The sequence below is a fragment of the Capsicum annuum genome, chromosome 3 (genome assembly GCF_002878395.1).
Source record: "Capsicum annuum cultivar UCD-10X-F1 chromosome 3, UCD10Xv1.1, whole genome shotgun sequence".
Taxonomy (NCBI): domain Eukaryota; kingdom Viridiplantae; phylum Streptophyta; class Magnoliopsida; order Solanales; family Solanaceae; genus Capsicum; species Capsicum annuum.
The window spans coordinates 199,344,619-199,367,547 of NC_061113.1; the positions used below are offsets into that span (position 1 = coordinate 199,344,619).

At 35.3% G+C, this 22,929-nt stretch overlaps 1 long non-coding RNA gene across 1 annotated transcript; it reads right to left on the bottom strand.

The window, feature by feature from the left end:
- Positions 1-3,103: 3,103 nt before the first annotated feature.
- LOC124896757 lies at positions 3,104-7,008 on the bottom strand. The gene is made up of 2 exons (XR_007053194.1): positions 6,531-7,008; positions 3,104-3,498 (listed from the first exon to the last, which is right to left on the bottom strand). It is a non-coding gene; the product is annotated as an uncharacterized LOC124896757 (long non-coding RNA).
- Between the last annotated feature and the right edge of the window lie 15,921 nt (positions 7,009-22,929).

Sequence of the window (22,929 nt, forward strand, 5' to 3'; positions counted from 1 at the left end):
CATGAAAGCATCTCGAGTGGTCAAACCAAAGGATATAACTGAAAATTCCTAGTGCCTATAATGAGTTTGGAAAGAAGTCTTCGGTATGTCCTCTTCCCTAATTTTTAGTTGATGATAACCCGACCGCAAAATCAATCTTAGATAACACTAGAACTCCTTGTAACTGGCCAAACAAGTCATCTATTCTGGGCAAGGTATATTTGTTACAAGTGGTCACCTTATTCAACTGGCTGTAGACTATGCACATCCTTGTACTACTATATTTTTTTTGACAAACAATATTAGCACAACCCAAGGAGAGACACTTGGGCTAATGAAGCCCTTTTCTAACAACTCTTGCAACTGGGATTTTAACTCTCTTAACACAGTAGGTGCCATATGATATATAGGAATAAAAATAGGTCTAGTCCCCAGCTTTAAGTCTATACAAAAGTCAACTTCTCGATCAAGAGGCATGCTCAAAAGATTATCTAAAAACATTTGTAAGAAATCACACACCATTGGAACAGACACTATAGGAGGGGCTGCAGATTTATCCTCTCGAAGATGGGCTAAAAATTCCCTACCCCGACTCTTAATAGTTTCTGGTCACAAATTTTAAACTCTACCCTTATGGAAATAGGACTAAAAGTACCCCCTCCCCCAATTCTAACTTTTATCATTTGGGCATTGTTATAGTAACAGTTTTGGCAAAATAGTCAAGAATGACATAATACGAGGACAACCAACTTAGCCCCAAGAGAACATAAAACTCCTTCACGTCTAAGTTAACCAAGTCAGCCAGGGTCTTATGCCCTATGAACATCACAGAACATGTACAATATATCTGATCAACACATACAGACATACCAACCAATGTATACATATACATAAGAAAATGTGGAACCAGGATCAAACAATACAAAAGCCATACGATCATAGACGAGAATAGTACTTGTAATCACTGTATCAAATCCTTTTTGATACCTACTTGTTCTCTTCTTCGATTGTCTTGGTTACCACTTATATCTTGGCTACTGCGCTCCTTGTAGACAACCCATATAGTTTCTCCACCACCTTGACTTACCTCAATTAGAGTAGTAGAAACTAGTTACAATATTAACTGGCATGCAAATAAGAAATTAGGGAAATTTCTCTTTACATGTCCTATACCTCTATATTCAAGCATTTTGGGCCCCTAAATAGGCCTATGAAATGAAAAAAGAAAAGGGTGTCTAGCTACCGGCTCAAAAAGCGTAATAACAGACCCAAATTGGCCCCCTACTGATATTGGCATAGACGAATGGTAGGACTTAGGAGAACCAAACCCCTTTTAGAAAGTACCACTAAATTAGCCCGGGGTTCGAGCCTTTTTATAATCTTTTTTTAACCTCGTGCTATTTTTTAAGTGCTTTAGACTTCTTAGCAAATTCAACAACATCTTTTAAGGACTTACCATACATAGTGTAGATAAAGTAGCCTGCTGAATCCCTAAGTTTAGACCTTTCATAAAATACCTGATATTCTTCTCTTTTGAGGTAATCAACTATAGGGCATAATGAGATAAGGAATGAACTTGGCCTCTTAGGCTTCCACAGATATGTTAACTTGGTCTAACCTCAAAAACTCATCTTTTTTCTGGTAACAAAAAGTGTGAGGAACATATTTCTCAAGGAATATATTATAAAACTAAGCCCAAGTAAGTGAAGGTAAGGTAGCTCTGCACTCTACACATGACCTCCACCTCTATAGCAGAAAAGAAATAAACTCTAAATCATAACACTCAAAAATTCCTATCTTGTGTAGATATTTATGAAAATTTATTAGAAGCTCAAATACATCCTCAGGCTCTATACCTTAGAATACTAAGGGTTTCGCTTCATGAACTTGTAAAATAGTCTATGCTTATCATCAATCATTATCGTTCCAAGTATCTATTAGGGATAGGCACTTGTTTTAGAACCTACATCTATCCTTGGTGCTACAACAGAGGTATATTGCAAGGCTATGGGTGTGATGGTCAAAACAACTAAGTGTAACTAGTGCTGAGCAAGCTACCTAAGAATCCCAACACCTGTTAAATCACCTATGCAGACAAAGGCATCTGAGATGCACTATTCTGTACTGGTACCATATTATCTAAATCTATCATATTTTCTTCCTTAACCACCTCCTCTTATTCTAAACGTGGTATAGGGAATCTTGTGGTAGGGGAGAGGATGGTGATCACTTCCTTGTTGATCTCCCAACTGTCTATGATCACCCCTAATGAGAGTTCCTCACCGTTCTCCTCTTCTTACTATGCCTCTAGCTGGAGGCCTACCCTAGATTGCTGCCTCAGCAGTGGCTGCAGGTGTCGCCTGAGGTGCTACTATTTTTTTTCTATTAAAACTAGTATTAACCATATATAAAGAAGAATGAAAGTATTAGATACCAACATAGATCACCAAATACCAATTGGAATCAAGTTATAGCACTAAAGAAGAAAAGAAAATAGGTGATTCCTAAAGTCCTACAGCCTCCCTAAGAAAAGTATAAATGTCTTTGTACTATTTTGTAGGACTCTACTAGACTTGTTCTTGTACGACAAGATCAATGAACCTAGTGTTTTGATACCATCTCTGACATGACCTAATTGATTATGATTGACACCTTCCCTAACCTATGGTAAGAGAACCATACTACTCTCATTCTTACTCAATTAGGTGCTACTCTCACTATCATCAAAATATCAGTTTATCCTTTTAAATAGTTAAAAAAGAAATGATTCAATCAATTAACATCTTAGTCAACAATGTCTTCATCCATAAAAATGAATAGAGTGCGGAAACCTTTACTTTTTATAATCCCCAAGACTTAAAGTAACCATACAAGAATATAAAAAAAGAACAATTAAGTCTAAAAGAAAGACATACCCAAACATATAAAAAAGGAAATTGTCTTAGTCCTGAATCAAAAGACATAACATCATAGAAGATCTGAAGTTTGGCCAAACATGGTGCTCACCCTCTTAATCAAGTCTGGATCCTAGCTAGAGTTGAGGTTATGTGTCAACCATTGGAAAATGTGATGCACTCAATAAAAAGTAGAGTACAGGTAGCACCAGTACATCAACAAGTACTAGTAAGCATATGTCACACCCCAAAACCATAGAGGTGCGACTAACACCTTATACCACACTTAATTATTCAATCGAAATACATCCAAATAACATTAGTGGACTATTTAAGCCAAGTTGAATTTTAAAAGAAAAAAGCATAATGAAGATAACACAAATATAACAAAAGTATAACATAGGGACAATTGGACTATAACCGACTACCTGACCCACAACAATAACCGTCTACAAGCCTCTAGAATGAGAATTCACCAATCACTAGTCCAGACAGGCCCTGTAGTATCCATCAGTTATACAAACCAAAGTAAGTCCTGGACTCGGCAACTCCAGAAAGAACGAAGAATACCAATCATAAGATGAGCTTAATCATAGACAGCAAAGATCCTTTTCCACCTAATAACCTGCAGGCATGAATGCAGTGCCCCCAGGCAACGGGGACATTAGTACGAAAGAATGTACTGAGCATGTAAGGCATAAAGTGACGATATATAAAATAAAAGCTCAAATGAAATCAGATATCAATGTATAACCATATGCAAGTATAGGGGATCACATTTCCTTATAATTGTAGAATCATGTACATTACATTCATTACGTTGATTTACATTCTTTTTTTTATAAACATATGATATAATGACCAGCTGATCAGTGGTAAATAACAAATTAGGATCGGCCCATGCTAGGCTTATGCCCCTGAACTGCCACCTGTAAATACATCAACTGGGATCGGCCCTGTGCTAGGTATAAGAACCCCTTGGGCTACCACCCATAACTATATCAACCGGGATCATCCCTGTGCTAGGTATAAAAACCCCTTGGGCTGCCACCCATAAACACGGTTTTGCATTACTTAGCTTATTTAACTTTTGAGATTGTTACCTTGGTGATCATATCTCCCTTGAGCTTTCGAAACTATGGACATGTAAGGTAGACATATATATAAAATAATCGAGGCAACCATAATGATATAGGGAGTAAAAAGAGACTTCGATAGGATACTCTGGAACTTGTAGGACTAAGTAAACTTTATCAGACATAATGAATATACACAATCGAGCCATCAAGACGTGTGAGAAGTGAAAACTCTAGGGATATAAATGAGTACCACTACGATATATAAACAAAAAAAGCAAAATAGTTCTAGTTAGCACATATTTCATTTAAAACACATTTAAACATTCCAAATGTGCGTGTTTCAAACGGTGACATGTGACTTCTCAAATAAAGAGGTACGGACTATAGAATAAATGCTTACTATACGAGAATAATTAAAAGGAGCACGTGAGCTTGGAAATTACTGAGGCACATGGATAGATTTCAATTAGTAATAATTGTACATTTCCATTAAGGACATGAAATTTATACAACTAAACTGAGGAGGACTCTACAAGGTCACGTTGTCCTAACACGACAAAAGTGATATCGAATTAAGGTATATGTGATTGTTAACCAAATGATCAAGTAAACAATTGGATAGTATAATACAACAGACATCTCAAATACACTAGCAGGTAACTAGAGTAAAAGTTCAAGTTATATGTAAACCTTAGTCTTTTACCCATAAACAACCTAACCATAGCTTCAAGAGTTCAGATAATAACCCAATTAATTATTTCAAGTTCCTAAAATGATAAACAAGTATATACAACTTTGACACGCCATTAAATACCTCTTTAATTCTCAATAACTCCCACATGTTGATATGAATCAAGGTTAGCATCTAAAGTAGCCCTAGCTTGTGCAAACTATAAATAATCCTTAAAATGGTAAATCTGGACAGCCCCACTATTTAGCGTTGCGCCTTAGTTTTGGATAGGTAGACTGTGGAACCAAGCTTTATAGCCTTCATAAAAATTATAGGTATGTATCTTGGGGTCGCAAAGAGTCAACAGTCACCGCAAAATACATTTTGTAGAAGAAGATATCAGTAAAATACTAACAGCAGCACATAGAGGGTTTCTAAACTAAAGAATTGGGCAGAACTGGTCCTCTCTTGCGTCCACTATTTCGGAGCCATAAAAGAAGAATAAGTTTTTGATATATGAACATAAGTTGTAGAGCTATGTGTCTGCTTTCCAGAACATATCTCTATACTTAGAACGGATCACTACACACCGAGATACTCTAGGTTCACTAAACCCTATACAATTTTCACAACGATTAAAATTACTTACTCACACCCTATGATATATCTAAACCCCTAACATTTTTCCTATCGGTGTTTTATTGCATATGAACTACCCTTATAACTAGAGATTCTCTACGCACTACATCCATATTAACATGAGCTCCCACAAAGGATAACTATTTCAAATGAGTGTGAACAACATAATCTGGAGGTTCTACGAGATGACCCTCAATAGTAGTACACTCGATTTGAAATCTTGAAATCAAGAATTTAGTTAAAAACAATACCAAACTTATGTTATACAACCACATCAAATTCAATGGATACATGTAGTGACAACGTACACACCGACCCCTAACCTCTAAAGGCATAAGATACGTGTAGGCAGCCAATAAGCAAATCGTATCACAACAACAATCTTTGACTAATCAAGAACCCCTAACTGAAATAAGTACATTATGGTGCGGGTCGATAAGGCCATCATGATGTCTAAAACATGAAGTAAAACATGTATATTTACACTGAATAGGAATCCCACCAATATCATTTATGTGACCATCTACTTCCAGTTTTACCATTACATAAGACGATATCCACAACCTTAATTTGTATCAAGTTGGTTCTTTATTCTGCCTTAATTTCCTAAGCAATGCTACATTATTCCTATCTTGGTTATTAACAAGTAATTGATACAGTTATACTCCTATATTACGGTTCTATTACATTTATTCACATATTTGTGGTCTATGTTAACACTAGCAATAATAATTTTATTATCAAATGACATAAGGGTAAACTCGATTTCTAATGAAATTCTCCAGTTAATTAGAAAGTATATTACTTTTGCAAATTATCAGTGCCAAAAATGTTTAATGATTGTTCCCTATTCCCAAACTTATAATAGACTAGAAATACTACCTCCTAACAGAAGAGTAGGACCAAATGGTACACAAACTATAATTCATAGAAATTTATATCCAATATACAAAAGGTCAAGTTTTTTTCTCATTTGATCAATTAGTTCCGCATAACATTCAGATTATGAGAACCATTTTAGACAATGAGATTTAAATGCAAAGGACCTCCCAAGAAAGTTAAGTACTATGACATGGCACTAACAAATCATTCACGTAGTACACAATTTGATACAATATCAAAAATCCCCTAAATACGAGTTTATCAAGGATAATACTAATTACCATTTAAATACACCTAACACTAGATTAATTCGATATCACGATAGAACTGGATGTCATAAACCTCAGAAATTCATGCCAAGAAAAGAAAGGAATAGCCTTGCCATACCTCATTCCAGCCTTCGTGAAGTCACCATGAGTTCTGTTCGCAAACGTGAATCATTTATCTATTGGAGGTTATCTCTTATATGGTAACGTCGATGTCGTTTAATAACACTTCATGTTGTCTAATGAAGAATGAGGAAAAACTATTTTCATAAACTAAATTCTGTATGAAACAACCCACGAATAACTAGATAATGTGAAGTACACCCAAGAGATTAACACATGAGCAACACTGTGATCAAAAGGGGTATTATTCTTTTATCAAAGCTTTGCCGACTCGAAAGAATATCCAGAAGTTGAGGGAATATAGAAGAAAAGGGTGAGAATCACATGGCCATATCCTTTCGATAGTATCATCAAATAAGAAACCTCATTCTTTGACTAAATATGAAAACTATAGAAAGTTACAAAATCATCACTGGTAGCAATATTCTTGACTTTAAAAATTAGTAATATAATAAAGTGCAGCTAGTCCATGAATATTTACCTAACTATTTTAATTATAAAGTAATTGCTAGAAAGTTCTAGATGATATCATTAATTAAACAATTTGGTGCCTTCTTCCCATAGTTCCCATAGTTCCACGTTGCTAGAAGGTGCTAAATGATATCATTAATTAGACAAATTGGTGCCTTTTTCCCATAGTTCCACGTAGAAGGGTGTTTAATACCACACCTCTTGTCCATTATATTTTAGACGGGATCGTGATATATATGTATTTGGGTATGGCATAGATTCGTAATAAAATAAATATAACTTTTCTATATAACATAATTAATAGTAAACTATTCTGAATAGAGCCTACCTCTTGTAATAATAAATTCTCAATATAACTAGGCTTACTATCTCTATTAAAATATTATTAAAGTAAGCACATTTAATTTCTTAGCTACAAAGTAGTACATAACATTTAAATAATCTATAAGCCAAATATCCCATGAATATATCTAATCTAAGTGGAAATCAACATATGAGCACATGATTAACTAAAATGTATTAAAATGTACATATACTATAATTGTTAGCTGTATTTCGTATTTGACTATACGATTTCTATTTTTGGCAATTTTCCATGAAACAACATTGAAATGAGGTGCCAACTAGTGTTTTCTTCCTACCAAATATTAATGAAGTATAACATCTTGTAAAAAAAATACATATCCATATAATGTAACTAAACAATAATTTTGTAATTATTAAAGATAATATAGAAAGGCAACAAAATATATCTTTAATCAAATTTAGTTTTAAAATAAGTAATCCCAAGCACAATTGTGCCAATGAATCTCTCGAGTTTAGGCTTGTAAGCCTTCAACATAGAACGAAATACATTCGTAAATACTTGAGGTGTTACAGCAATAGGGTGACTAAATTAACAATGTACAAGTAAGCAAGTCAAACAAGTATAAAAGCGAGCATAAAATATTTATAATCAATGATATCAATCAAACATCACATTATAAATCATCATGTAATTACTCACATGTTAACTTTATAGTACTTCAAACCTATTCATTTTCATCAATCATTCTTTATCACATATATTCATCAAATGGTACTTCATGCATGTGAATGAGTGCATGTATGCATAATATGCATATCAACTCTTACCCTTTTCATCATCAACTTAATGTACCGACATGGTACCCGACCCAGTATCATAATGTATCATTGTAGTACCCAACCCATCACCATATCATATCATAATGTACAGGTGTGGTACCCAAGTCGTCACCTCAAAACCTCATCATAATGTAATGCAGTCATTAAACCATAAACTATGCTAGAAGGCAATCATAGATGATTAAATTACAAACAAGCATAAAGCCAATGAAGTCTAAGTTCTACAAAAAACAATAGCCTACCTCAACTCCTTTGCTCAAAGTCACCTTAAGCCACACTTTTTCCCTTTCGTTCTTGTTCGACTCGTTCTTGATCTATACAACCATAAAATATTACACATTTCAATAATTCATCCCTTATAACTAATTTTAGTCATAATTTACACTATTTCATCATCTTAGGTTTCTTCCTTATTTTATGTTCATGAATACCTAGTCCCATTGGTGTTTTCTAACACCCTAGGATTGTTATATACAGAATTCATAAGCAATTGTATTGTTATACAGCAATATACATAAATTATGATTTAACCTCCAACCCATAATTAATCCATTTTATAGTAATTTTTTAGGGTTAAACAAAATAAATTCTAGTCTAGAACATAATCACTTACCTCCAAATATGAAAATTTTTAAATTCGTGGTGAAAATCACCTCACCCCAATGCGTTGTTTAATTTTTTGAAAAGTAGGGAATGAAAATAATTTTGTAGGTAATAAATTGATATTTTATTGTGCATTACTATTGTAGCAGATAACTACAATTGTAGTGGTTAAATTTTTGCAGCAGCAATTCACGACCATTTTACTGGAGGTCGCCAATACGATTTTCCTGACCACTGTCGTTGTATCACTACAGTAGTTACTTTTTATGTTGTTGTAGTCTGAGGCAATAACTCAAAATACCTTCTTAGTTTTTCTTATTTGACAATACACGCTACAAAAATTGACAAAGCAAGCCAACTCCTCCATGATAAATGCTATAATCGGAGTTCTATAGCTCTATTTTAGGTGTCAGAAGTTTTTATGTCTTCCATACGCATTGGATTTCCAACTATAATATCAAGCCCCACTATTACTAATTATCTCAATACCATAGTTTATTCAATCACTACACCCTCAAATTTGAGCTAAAACTAGACTAGGGTTATATTCTATAAATTTTAGCAAAAAGGAGTCTAGGTGTAACTTTTACCTCTTAATAAAGAATAACAATATTTTGAGTCACTATAAGAAGATTGTTGTATAGATAGTATCAAATTGAGTGCAAGTGATAGCTTGTATACGTATGAACTTAAAGATTCTTTGCCTTGTCTTAATCTTTGATAACACTTTATTACATAATGATAATGCATTCTTGTGAGTTCCCAAACACTAGTTGATCCTATAGATGATCGGATCGATTTTCCTAGTAAGATTGATTTTATTCCACCTAGTGTTAGCACTTTTGATTAGTAAAAATGTATGTCATGTAATAGGGGTAGTCAAATAGTAGTTATCTATAATGGTAGTAACCATGTGCATGATTATTTTGAGTTTGACATGCCACTAACTTTTGCTAATTGTGGTGATGACCAATTTACTTGTATAAATAATGCACTAATTGTGGAGTTGAGTGATATGATAAATGAACTTTAATTTAGTGATGATAATAATATAGTTTGTCACATAATTAGTTATGTAGAATCTTTACTTAGACGTGTTGATTTTATTTCTTATGGTTTCCATAAGAATCTGGAGGTGGAGTATGGACTTAGATATTATCACTTATTTAATGATGATACGACTAATGTGAATAATTAACATAGTGTCATGTCTTATAATTTTGGAACTGTAGCCACTCTTGAAGGCTACCAATTATTTTATAATCCACTATGGTTTGATAAAACTCTTTTTAATGATGGAAATCTCTTCTCAGAAGATGATAGTACGTTTATTGGAAGGGAAGATATTCAAAGTAAGGTGAGGAATGTGTGACAATTATCCCTTAATCTTTATATGTTCCTATTCTTTGTCAATTCCTTAATGTGCTTGAATCACCGAGTGAACCTTCTCATGAGAATACGTTAGATGAAGTTGACTTGTGTTACACCTATCCATGTTATTTGCTTGCATATGACGATATCCATGCCTTTGAGTAGAGTATGTTGTGTAAATATAAGAGTGCCAATGGGGAATATTAGTGTTTCCTTAACCCATTTTCATGAAATCTCTTTCTATTTGACCTCAATTATTAAATGGAATGTGTAACTTGTGATATGTTTCTTGGTCAAGATGACAAGCTATTTGTTACTTGGAAAAGTCCATGGATGCTCAATATTTCTTGTAACCTTTATAGGGTTAGACAATTTGAATTATCGAATAGAACTCTTGAGAGTATGCTTGATATCATGAATAGAGGGAACCCAACTTCTTGGGAGGAGCATTTGTTTTGGATTGAATTAAATCTAGTAAATTTGTAATACCTCTAGTGGCATGACTCCATTTGTGAACTCACTCCATATGGAAAGTTTTCTTGTAAAGAAGGATAATGTGTACCAAAATATCATGATTCCATCCTTAAGTGTTTCATCTTGTGGTTATTTTCTTGCTAGCTCTCTTGACTAATTTGGTTCGCTTATATAGCGCTCATATTCTTATTTTCATTCTCTACTACCTCTTTGCATATGATGGTGATATTCATATTTATATTGGATGTGTTTTATATAAAGGTAGGGGTTTCTTGGGTTGGTATATTTGCTTCTGTGACCAAACTATATGGGTCTTTCATATCTTAGATCTCGATAAATCCTTATGGGTGTGTGAACCAATGGTGACACAAACTTTGGTATCATTTTATGGCAGAATAGGGAAAAAATTTAATATTAGGACCTTTGTGGTTTCTTTGTTCTATGATATTTCTCATAGTTGGATCCTTTGTACGTTGTACAATGCATTACTCTTATTGAACACATAGGATTCTTGGTGGTATTTCAAATTAGTGTCTCCTTGGCAAGATGATATTAGTGTTAACCCTTGTGCTAACTATCTCGATCAAAATGATCATGATTGGCACCTAACCTAACCTATAGCGAGAGACCCATACTTAACCCAAACCCTCAAATAACCCAATGTCATATTTATATTTTCTTTACACTAGCTTCATCATTAACCAAGTCTAAACTATCTTTCTTAAATTGTTAAGAAATCGACATCAACCAATGAAATTATGCAACCACTAATAATGTATGGAAATCTCTTTTTTAGTACAAGTTCCCAAGATTTGAAGTCACTGTACAAGAACATCTAAAAGTATTCAAGTCAATAGCCAAAAGGATATTTAAAAATGTAGAAATAACAGAAGAGTGTCTTTAGTCATAAAAAAAAGGACATGATCATTGATATCACCCAAACTACACCTCCAATTGAAGGATAAAGTAGGCGCTGTCAAAATATAGTAACCCAACAAGGTTTGGGTCGATCCCACAGGAAATATGTCAGAAATCTTGCTTAAATATGTTGAAATCACCATGCATTGTAGAAAAGTAAATGAAGGATTTGCATAAATAGTAAAAAGTAACAAGAACTGGATGCTTGAGGTTGTAATCAATTTAAGACGAACACTAGGCTAGTGCTCTCCCGAGCTGCTAACTCTACAGATTCATCATGCACTGTTAAACTATTCCTATACCTTGTACTCAAAATTTGATAAGTTATGCACCATTAATTGTCTTGTGGACTTATTGAACAATTTCACCCTTTACCTTTTGAGTCTCAGGGTGTCACCTAACTAACCCTTATCCTGGATCCCAGTTATCTATTACCTTGTGAGTCTCAAGTTATTAGATAAAATATAATCATCTCAAATAGATAGTGCAAATAAGATTATTTTGGTAATTACTCCAAATTACAATTGTGATCTCCTTTTCCCAATCTCTACCTCCCTATTAGCATCGTAGTGAATACAGGAAGGTTCCTATCATTGGCCATCATTAAGAAATCAATAAGAATGGAGAAAACCACAATACATGCAAGAATCTTCATCTAGACCAACTTAGAACTTACCCTACTTTGTTAATCTGCTAGGGTTCCTACAACCCAAGCTAAGGAAATTAGTTTCTCATAATTGCAAGACAATTTATGGAATACAAAATAATAGAATCAATCTCACAATAATGAAAGAATAAAATCCAAAGTCTCAAGTTGAATAACAAACTAAGAACAATAAGATCCTAAGATCACAAGTCAATCCTAGAATCAAATGATGTTTATGAATGATGTAAAGTTAGCCCCTAAGGTCTTATCTAGGCATCCTCTCGCATAAACTAACTAAACAACATCTAAAGGGTATTTATAGATTACATAGGAACCCTAAACCCTAAATAAGAGAAGAAAATTTGACTAAACGTACATAATAAGGACTAAAATAATCATAGGAGTGTATTTAGGTTACATGGAAACCTTAGGAAATAAATCCAAAATTATCTAAAAAAATGTATTGGTGGCCACCTATGGCCCACCTACGGGGTATAGCTGGTACCTACTATCATAAGTAGGGCCGAGGAGCGTAGGTGCCAATCCTAAAATTTGCTCTCTATCTTTTCAAGTTCTAATACATACAGCCCCACCTATGCCAAGTAGGTGGTACCTACGGGGCATAGGTGCCAAAGTAGGTGGCCATTTTCAGCTATTCATTCCATTTTTTTACGGTTAGCTTCCAACACCTAGTTTCCTACACAATCACTCTAAAAACATATCAAATCCAACAAAATATCCTTAAGTACATACATATTCTCCAAGTTCAAGAATCGTAAGTTCCATGAAACCATGGCACATCAAGACCCTCAACTTAGAACATTGCATGTTCTTAGGCAACAAAAACATAACAAAACGACACAACGATGCTTAACTAAGTGAAATCTAAGATACCTATGGCAGTCATTCATCAATTTTAACTCAAGATTATTACCCCCCCCCCTCCTATTTTAACACTTCAAAACCAACTATGTGTATCAATGAAGGACAATATTATGACACAAGAGAATCACGATATGGCATTATATTAGCAACAAACAACCATACGTATGTACAAGTTACACTATCCAAACAAGTAAGTTGCTAGCAATACAACCTAAGTGCCCCTACAATAAAGAAGTCCCAATTACTCATGTGAAATTATGCATGTCAATGCTGGACATATCAAAAGACGCTCTCATTCACAAGAGAAGTTCCACCAATGCGCATCAAATACCACGGGCTTACACTTATTTTCTTTACCTTAGCTTTCAAATAGTCAGGTTAGGATCACTATAGGACTTTATTTGGCTTGTAATGTAAGTTTGGGGGCTGATATGGTACATATGGACATTTTTAGTGACTAAGCCTCCTTGGCACTATACTTACTTTGGGGTCCACTTATCAACCTATTTCTTTTATTCTACCCTTATTTCTCCCTTTTTATTCTTTTACAATTTATTTAGGTTGGGTGTGGTTTTATTTTTATTCTTTTTTTTCTTTTTTTTCACACCTAACCCTATTTTTCTCTCTTATTTACCCTTGTTTATACCCACTTCATACCTAGCTTAAAATCACCCCAAAAATAATAAAGTCTTGTTTCAAAGATGAATCCAATTTTATACATGTGAAAAATTGAATAAGCTTTTCATCGATACCAAATTCACCCAAATCAGACACTCGGGCGAAGAGTTAGAGCCATTTTAGTAAGACAGTGTGCCACCTGAGCCATCAACGCATCACAGAGCCAGCCAAAATGGCAATCGTCATAATTCAGTGAGCCTCTGCAATTATGGCGCATTGCACCAAGGCTCAAATTCAGAGTTGTCAAATTCTAGTGACACGGTACGATAGCGCAGCGTCGCGCTTGGGGTCCAGGTTGAGAAATTTTCATAAAATTAAAATACGCTTCCAAGGGTTAAAAAGGTCAATTTCTCACCCCTATATATACCCAATAACACGTGATTCATCCATTATTCACCCAAAATATATTTTTTCTCTCACGTTTATATCAAGAAGAAGCTAGGATTTTCAATTGGGGATTCAAATCCAAGACTCAAATTCAAGAATCTCTCTGTCAATCTTCGTAGAATTAAGAACTAAGGTATGCAAAATGTTCATTCATGGATTCATTTCATCCATAAAGCCCAAGAATCAAGTTTTTAAATCTTGTATTATGAATATTTTGTTGTGGGTTAATTATGTTCATGTGATTATAGTTGTATGGTTCCCAAGTTGAAATCTTTATGTGTTGTTCATGAACCTATGCTAGTATGTGATCTGAAACATGTGAAATTGAGTTGAAATATGGAGTTTTGTTGTATTAATTTGATGGCCATTCCTATGCTTTAAGTCATGCATCCTAGGTGTTTGATAAAATGCCTAAAAGAATAGAAATTATGCATTATAGCTTAATTGTGACCCAAGTGATAATTGTATGCTTTACCCTATGACTAAGAATAACCTCCATCATATTATGTGCATTATGAATGGTTGAGAGAATGTCCATGATATTAGGTTGATGAGAGTATGGCATGTTTATATGCAATTCCATTCATGTACAAGACTATGATAACCATGTACTTCATGAAATCCCCAAATTAATGTATTGAATTATTGATATAGGTCATATGTTCAAGAAGTGTCATGTCCTGTCAGTTTTATGCTATCGAGTCCTAGGGGTACTTGTACCCAACAATTTACCTGTGTGCCTAAAGCCAGTATTATGTTTTCACGATACTCTTAGTTAAGCCATGATCCTTAGAATTCAGTCAGTCTCATGACTCAGGAAAACTCAGTAAATTCAGTATCAGTCTAGTCTTACTTAGTAATCTTAGTGACCTCAGTGGATCTTAGTGACCTCAGTGGTCTAATTAATCTCAGTAACCTCAGTATTTCTAGAAATCTCAGTAACTTCAGTACTCTCTGTCAGTCCTCAGATCTCTGTTATATTCTATCTGTTAACGAAACTCAGTGAACTCAGTTTAGCTTCGCTAAATAATACCATTAGTATCAGTTCAGTTCAGTTAATCAGTTCAGTCTCTATTCAGTTAAGAGTAGGATTCAGCACCGAGTAAACCCAAGGATGGGGACTCACCTATTATTCAGTGGAGGGTGTGATCCTAAGAAGTGATCCTTGTGTTCCAGAACTACGTATCCAACACAGGTTGAGATGCACCCTACATGTTTAGGGATTTATACATCTCATTTGAGTTTTCTACTAGGAGGAGTTGATGGAAGTGCTCTCTATCAGATAGGGTATACTCACAGCTTATCTTTACTAGTGGTATGGTACTAATACCCTTCCAGTTAGGGTTATAGGTTGGACCCCACCAGTTCAGTTTTGGGGCATGTCGATTAGATGATTACCTCCCATAGTCTAAGTTTTAAATCTAGTTTCAGTAATAGAACTCAATTTAGTTCTACAAAATCCAGGACTATCAGATATAGTCAAATCAGTATAGTGAGGAACCCAGCTAGTTCCATCAGTATCAGGATTGTCAGATGTAGTCACTCATGTTATCAGTATTCAAACACAGTAATTATGTTATCACGAACTCAGTTAATAGTATATTAATTATACGAAACCCATGTTATCAGTATTTAGTTTCAGGACTATTAGAGACAGTCAATCAAACCAGTTCTTCATAATCAGAACTATCAGAAATAGTTATTCCTTTATTAGTAATATGACATTAGTTCCTCAGTATTAAGTAAATTCAGTCATTCAGTATCCCAGTATCAGTACTCAGATATTAGCAAATCCATGTTATCAGAATTCATGAGTTAGCATTATAATGATATCAATTACAGTTACGTATTCATGCATGTATTCTTATGTTCTTGTTATACAGTCAGTTATTATTGTTCATGCATATGAACCGTTGCATTTAGCCTACTTCACTTGCATACCAGTACATTTGACGTACTGACGCATTTGCACTATGGTGTTTTATACCATAGGTTTAGAAGGACGAGATCTCGAGCATCCTTAGTAGATCAAAGGTTCAGTAGCCAGACTAAAAGTGAGCCCTTATCATTCGAGGATAGAATGATTATTTTATCACTTTATTATTTCAGTAGTTTGGAGTTAGTTGGGGACAGGTCCCATCAACTCCACAGTTTTTAGATAGTTTAGAGGTTTTCAAACTATAACATGTTTCAGACAGTTTATCTTATTTTTTGGTATTTTCATACCCCACTACTGATATTGTATTATATTCAGTATTAGTTTAGTTTCAAACCTTATGGTCCTACAACTTATATTCCATATATCTATAATGTATTATTTAGTGCTTAGTTACAGATATCAGTCATGGGTTAGCTTATGGTCCTTCGGGGTCATGAGCACGGTATAGTATTCTAGGTACCAGATTTGGGGTGTTACAAACTTGGTATAAGAGCCTAAGGTTCAACAGTGTCCTCGGAAGTCTGAAAATCTGCATCTAGTAGAGTCTTGTACATGGGTGTGTTATGCACTACACATATGTGCAGGAGGCTATAAGATGTTTTAGGAACAATTTCCTTTTTTTCAGTATTCATGTCATTCAAGTGGGCATAAGCTCCAAATTTTCTCCCAGTATAATCCATTCTCCCTTTCATTTATAGAACATACTTCCCCAAGGGACTAATGAAAGGAGAACGTGAAATCTGTTAGCATCTCAGCTTGTTCAGATCCTCTGGATGAGCATGTCTATCATGCAGAATTCTGGAATGTATTCACAGCTCAAAATAAATAGCCAGCTGCTGTTCCGGCCAACCCAGTGGCCAATTCAGCTGCAGCCAGGATTTGGGACTTCACCCGAATGAATCCTCTTTTATTCTCAGGTTCTAAGTCCGAAGAGGATTCACAGGAATTCCTCAACCAGATTTAGAAAGTCACAGACATCATGGGAGTGACTTCCAATGAGAGTGTAGAGTTAGCTACTTATTAGCTACAAGTTATTTCCCATACGTGGTTCAAGCAATGGAATGTAGACAGGGGTATAGATGTAGAGCCCATAGACTAATAAGAGTTTTGCTATAGCCTTTGTAGATAGATTCTTTCCCCTAGAGTAGAAAGAAGCCAAAGTATTAGAGTTCATCAATCTCAGACAAGGTAGCATGAGTATAAAAGAGTATTCCCTCAAGTTTACTCAATTAGCTAGGTACGCTCCCCATGTAGCAGCAGACAGTAGATCCAAAATGAGTAAGTTCATTTCTGGGATATCAGGTAGAGTGGTTAAAAAGTACAGAACTACAATATTAATTAAGAAGATGGACAAATCTAGGCTTATGGTTAATGCTCAGCAGATTGAGGAGCAGAAACTTAAGAAGAAGGAGATAGAAAATAAGAGGGCCAAAACTGGTAGTTATTGATTTTCTCAGCCAGGGTCATAGGGTGTTAACCGTTCTCAGCATAGATAGAAGTTTCTAGCCCTATTTCTATCTTCAGCTAGTGCACCAGCACCAAAGTTCCAAAATAACCATAGAGATGAGGCGCCAATCTTCAAGGCCCAGGGTAGTGAGAGCAGGGTTTTTACTCATCCTCTTTGCAAAGAGTGTGGTAAGCATCATAAGGGTTTGTGTAGAGCCAAAGTAATATGTGTTTCGGATGTGGCAAGTCAGGTCATAAGGCCCGAATCAGCATGGTGCCAATTCCAATGCTATCAGTGTGCAACGCCCAAATAGACTCTATGCACTTCAGTCCTAACAGTATTAGGAAAGTCCTCCTGATGCAGCCACTAGTATGTTATAGATCCTTCATTTACATGTTCTCGCTTCTTCAGATTTAGGAGATTCTTTATCTTTTGTAACTCTTTGCATAGCAGTCAACTTTAAGGTCAGACCAAATGTCAACAGGACCTTTTCCAGTCTCTACCCCAGTGAGTTGGTCTAACACAGCCCGAAAGGCATGCAATAACTTTTTGGTTATAATATCTCAGAAATCCAGGACTTCAGGTTCTAGTAGTAATACCAGTATGTGTAGGAAATCAATATGGGAAGGTGATTCCTGACCTATTCCTATCACAATACAAAGTTTTGTACTTCAACCCTCCCGATACTTATGCATTCTTCATGTCACAATTCTATACACCCAGCTTATATTCTCGCAATTTCCATAAAAATAGTATGTGATTTAAGTTCCTAGTATGAGGAGTTTTGGCTTACTCTGTGTTATGAATAAAGTTCCATGAGTACAGAAACATCAAACTCGGGTCATGCAGCTCATGAGTCATGCACTCGTGTCATTCTTTACAGTATGCTTAGCCCACATGATTCATTACTTCACTTTTAGGGTTCAGTTAACTCAGATTATGTCACGTATACTCTCAGTTTAGATACCTCGGTGAATCCACTGTGTTAATGTTTCATTCTGTAAGCCTCAATTCCATTCAATAGTCAGTATCCATTAAAGGACTCAAATGATCCTACAGAACCATGGCTTTCATCTATCAATTATTTAGCCATCAGAATTCAGTGCTCCCCATACCAGTCTAAACCTTAGTTATAGAAAACCAGCATTCATTCCCAGTTACAGTCTTAGTTATGATTACAGTCTCAATTATTGTCTTAGCTACAATCTCAGTCCTAGTATTAGTTCAGCCAGATGAGAAACTCAGTTTACTTTCAAGATTACCCAACCATAGCATATAGCTATCAGTTACTCAGTCATTAGTATTTCAGTACCTCAGTTATGGAATATTTCTAAATCATGTCATACACTTGGTCTCGCAATTTCAAGTACTACAGTTTTCATAAATCCATGCCCAGTCACCTCATGTCACTCAATTAGTCCTTACCTCCTATGCATAATACTCTATAGCCTCAGGCTAGCCGTTCAGACTAAGTACAGTTAAGTCTTATATGCCAGCATTCATCTATAAGTCATTCAGTTAATCAGATAAATGAGTATATTTATGCATTCGTGCTCAATACCATATGAACCTTTTCAGCAGTCTCAGCTGCAGTGCATAAGGTTTGGTCACTTTATCTTAGATGATATTTCATAGGCCTTTCCTCCTAATACAAGAATCCTATCCATATCGCGATCTCCGATTTAGATGTCCAACTCAGACCAGTCCAAGATTCGCTTTCTCTCTACAGTCATTAGAACTCTATAGAAAAAGTGTCATAGAAATTCTCCAATCGAGCATAATTTTTCAGCATAAGTTAGTTCGCAAAGCCAATAATTCAGTTTAGCAGTCAGAAGGACAAGTTCAGATATCGTGGTTTTCATTTTTCCATCCAATTGCACTATCTGGAGTCTCATGAATATGATGATTCTAAGATGGACTAACTAGGTAGTTTCATATTCATCCTAGTTCATGCATGATGTCTTAGTTTTAGATCTCTAATAATTGTTCATGATTTAGTTCGTAGGTGCCCTGTGCATCATCCCAGTTTTCCTAAGTATCGCAGTCAAGTCAGTATTCTTCTAGGGACCTAGTGTCCCAAGGGGGATATATACTATAATTCCTTGAAACTTTTATGGCATAAACATGCCTCTCTCTTCTTGTAACGAATTTAGTTTGGAGTAGTGGGTACGCATAGGTTGACCCTCTAGCTCCAATCTCGGTCGTATACCACGTATTAAAGGTACTTAGTTAGGGCATGATATTCAGCTCATGTATCACTTTCCAAACTCAGTTATGTTCTCATGTTTCTGCTCATGCATATTTAGTAATTAAGCTTAGACTCAGCCCAAGGTAATAGGTTTTCTTAATCTTATCCAGTTTCATGTTCAGGTTTCAGTTACAAATGTGGTATTCAATTTTCTGCTCAGTTTTTATTTCAAACATGGTATCATTACCCTTACATGTTCAGTCACATGTTCATGAGTCAGTTCAGTCCTATATTCAAGTATCAGATATGCGTGATTAGCTTATCAGTACTCTCATTTATGCATTTATGTATTAGCTCAGTCATAAAATCATGCATCAGATATGCATGCTCAGTATAAATCTCAGTAATGTCAGTCAGGTAGTCATGTTTCAACTATTCATGTTCAGTATGTACTTTAGCTTATCATTTCTCCCATCTAAATAAGTATCATTCGAGGATGAATGTTCCCAAGGGTGAGATATTGTAATACCCCGTATTTCTACCTAGCTTAAAATCATCCTAGAAATATTAAAGACTTGTTTCAAAGATGAATCCACTTTTATAGATGTGGTATTTTCAGGATTTTCACTTTTTATCATATGAAAAATTGAATAAGCTTTCCATAGATACCAAATTTTACAAATTCGACACTCGATCAAAGAGTTTGAGTCATTTTAGTAAGATAGTGTGCCATCTGACCCATCAACGCATCGCGGAGCCATCCAAAATGGCAATCATCAAAATCCAGTGAGCCTTCGCAATTATGGCGCATCACGCGCCAGGGGTCTAGGTCAAAAAATTTTCACAGAATTAAAATACACGTCCAAGGGTTAAAAGGGTCAATTTCTCACCCCTATATACACCCAATAACATGTGATTCAGCCATAATTTAACCAAAATATATTATTTCTCTTAAGTTTCTCCCAAGGAAAAGCTAGGGTTTTCAATTGGGGATTCGAATCCAAAACTCAAATTCAAAAACCTCTCCGTCAATCTTTGTAGAATCAAGAACTAAGGTATGCACAACGTTTATTTATGGATTTCTTTCATCCATGAGGCCCAAGAATCAAGTTTTAAATCTTGTATTGTGAATATTTTGTTGTAGGTTGATTATGTTCATGTGATTATGGTTGTATGATTCCCAAGTTGGAATCTTTATGTGTTGTTAATGAACCTGTGCTAGTATGTGGTCTGAAATATGTGAAATTGAGTTGAAATATGGAGTTTTGTTTTATTAATTTGATGGCCATGCCTATGCCCTAAGTCATGCATCCTAGGTGTTTGATAAAATGCCTAGAAAATAGAAATTATGCATTATAGCTTAATTGTGACCGAACTGATAAGTGTATGCTTTACCCTATGACTAAGAATGACTTCTATGATATTGTATGCATTATGAATGGTTGAGGGAATGTCCAAGATATTAGTTTGATGAAAGTATGGCATGTTTATATGCAATTCCATTCATGTACAAGACTATTATAACCATGTGCTTCACAAAATCCCCAAATTAATGTATTGAATTATTGATATTGGTCATATGTTCAAGAAGTATCATGTCCTATCAGTTTTATGCTATCAAGTCCTAGGGGTACTTGTACCCAATAATTTAGCTGTGTGCCTAGAGCTAGTGTCATGTTTTCACGATATCTCAGTCAAGCCATGATCCTTAGAATTCAGTCAGTCTCATGACTCAGGAAAAGTCAGTAAATTCAGTATCAGTCTAGCTCTACTCAGTAATCTTAGTGACCTCAGTGGTCTCAGTAACATCAATACTCATTAATCTTAGTAACCTCAGTATTCCCAGAAATCTCAGTAACTTTAGTACTCTCTGTCAGTCCTCAGATCTCAGTTGCATTCTGTCAGTCAACGAAACTCAGTGAACTCAGTTTAGCTTCGCTAAACAATACCATTAGTATCAGTTCAGTTCAATGTCTATTCAGTTGGGAGTAGGATTCAGCACCGAGTAAACCCATGGATGGGGACTCACTTATTATTCAGTAAAGGGTGTGATCCTAAGAAGTGATCCTTGTGTTCCAGAACTATGTATCCAGTACAAGTTGATATGCACCCTACATGTTTAGGGATTTATACATCTCATTTGAGTTTCCTACTAGGAGGGGTTAACGGAAGAGCTCCCTGTCAGAGAGGGTATACTCACAGCTTGTCTTTAGCCATGGTATGGTACTGACACCCTTCCAACTAGGGTTACAGGTTGGACCCCACCAGTTCAGTTTCAGGGCATGTCGGTTAGATAATTACTTTCCATAGTCTCAGTTTCAGATCTAATTTCAGTAATAGAACTCAATTCAGTTCTATAGAAATCCAAGACTGTCAGATACAGTCAGATCAGTACAGTGCGGAACTCAGCTAGTTCCATTAGTATCAGGACTTTCAGATGTAGTCACTTATGTTATCAGTATTCATACTCAGTAATCATGTTATCATGAACTTAGTTAATAGTATACTATTATACGAAACCCATGTTATCAGTATTCAGTTTCAAGACTGACAAATACAGTCAATCAAACCAGTTTTTCTTAAACAGAACTGTCAGAAATAGTCATTCCTTTATTAGTAATATGACATTAGTTCCTCAGTATTTAGTAGACTCAGTAATTTAGTATCCCAATATCAGTACTCAAATATATGTAAATCCACATTATCAGAATTCATGAGTCAGCATTATCACGATCTCAATTATAGTTATGCATTCATGCATGTATTCTCACGTTAATATTATACAGTCAATTATTATTGTTTATGCTTATATTCCTCATATTTACAATGTATTATTCAGTGCTTAGTTAAAGATATTAGTCATGGGTTAGTTTGTGGTCCTTTGGGGTCATGAGTACCATGTAGCATTCCAGGTACCAGATTCGGGGAGTTACATATGCTATCAAGTCCTGGGGGTACCTGTACCCAAAAATTTAGCTGTGTGCCTAGAATGACATGATCAGTAGTATTCTCAGTCGGTTTTAGAACTCAGTAGAATTTAGCCAGGTACATGACTCAGGTAAACTCAGTAATCTTATAAACTTAGTCAGTTAACAGAATTCAGAAATATTTTGTCAGTCCATGGAATTCAATGAACTCAGTCCAGCCTATCTCAGTATAATCAATTTAGTGTCTATTCAGTTGGGAGTAGGATTCAGCACTGAGCGAACCCAAGGATGAGGGCACACAGTGACAGTAACGGGTG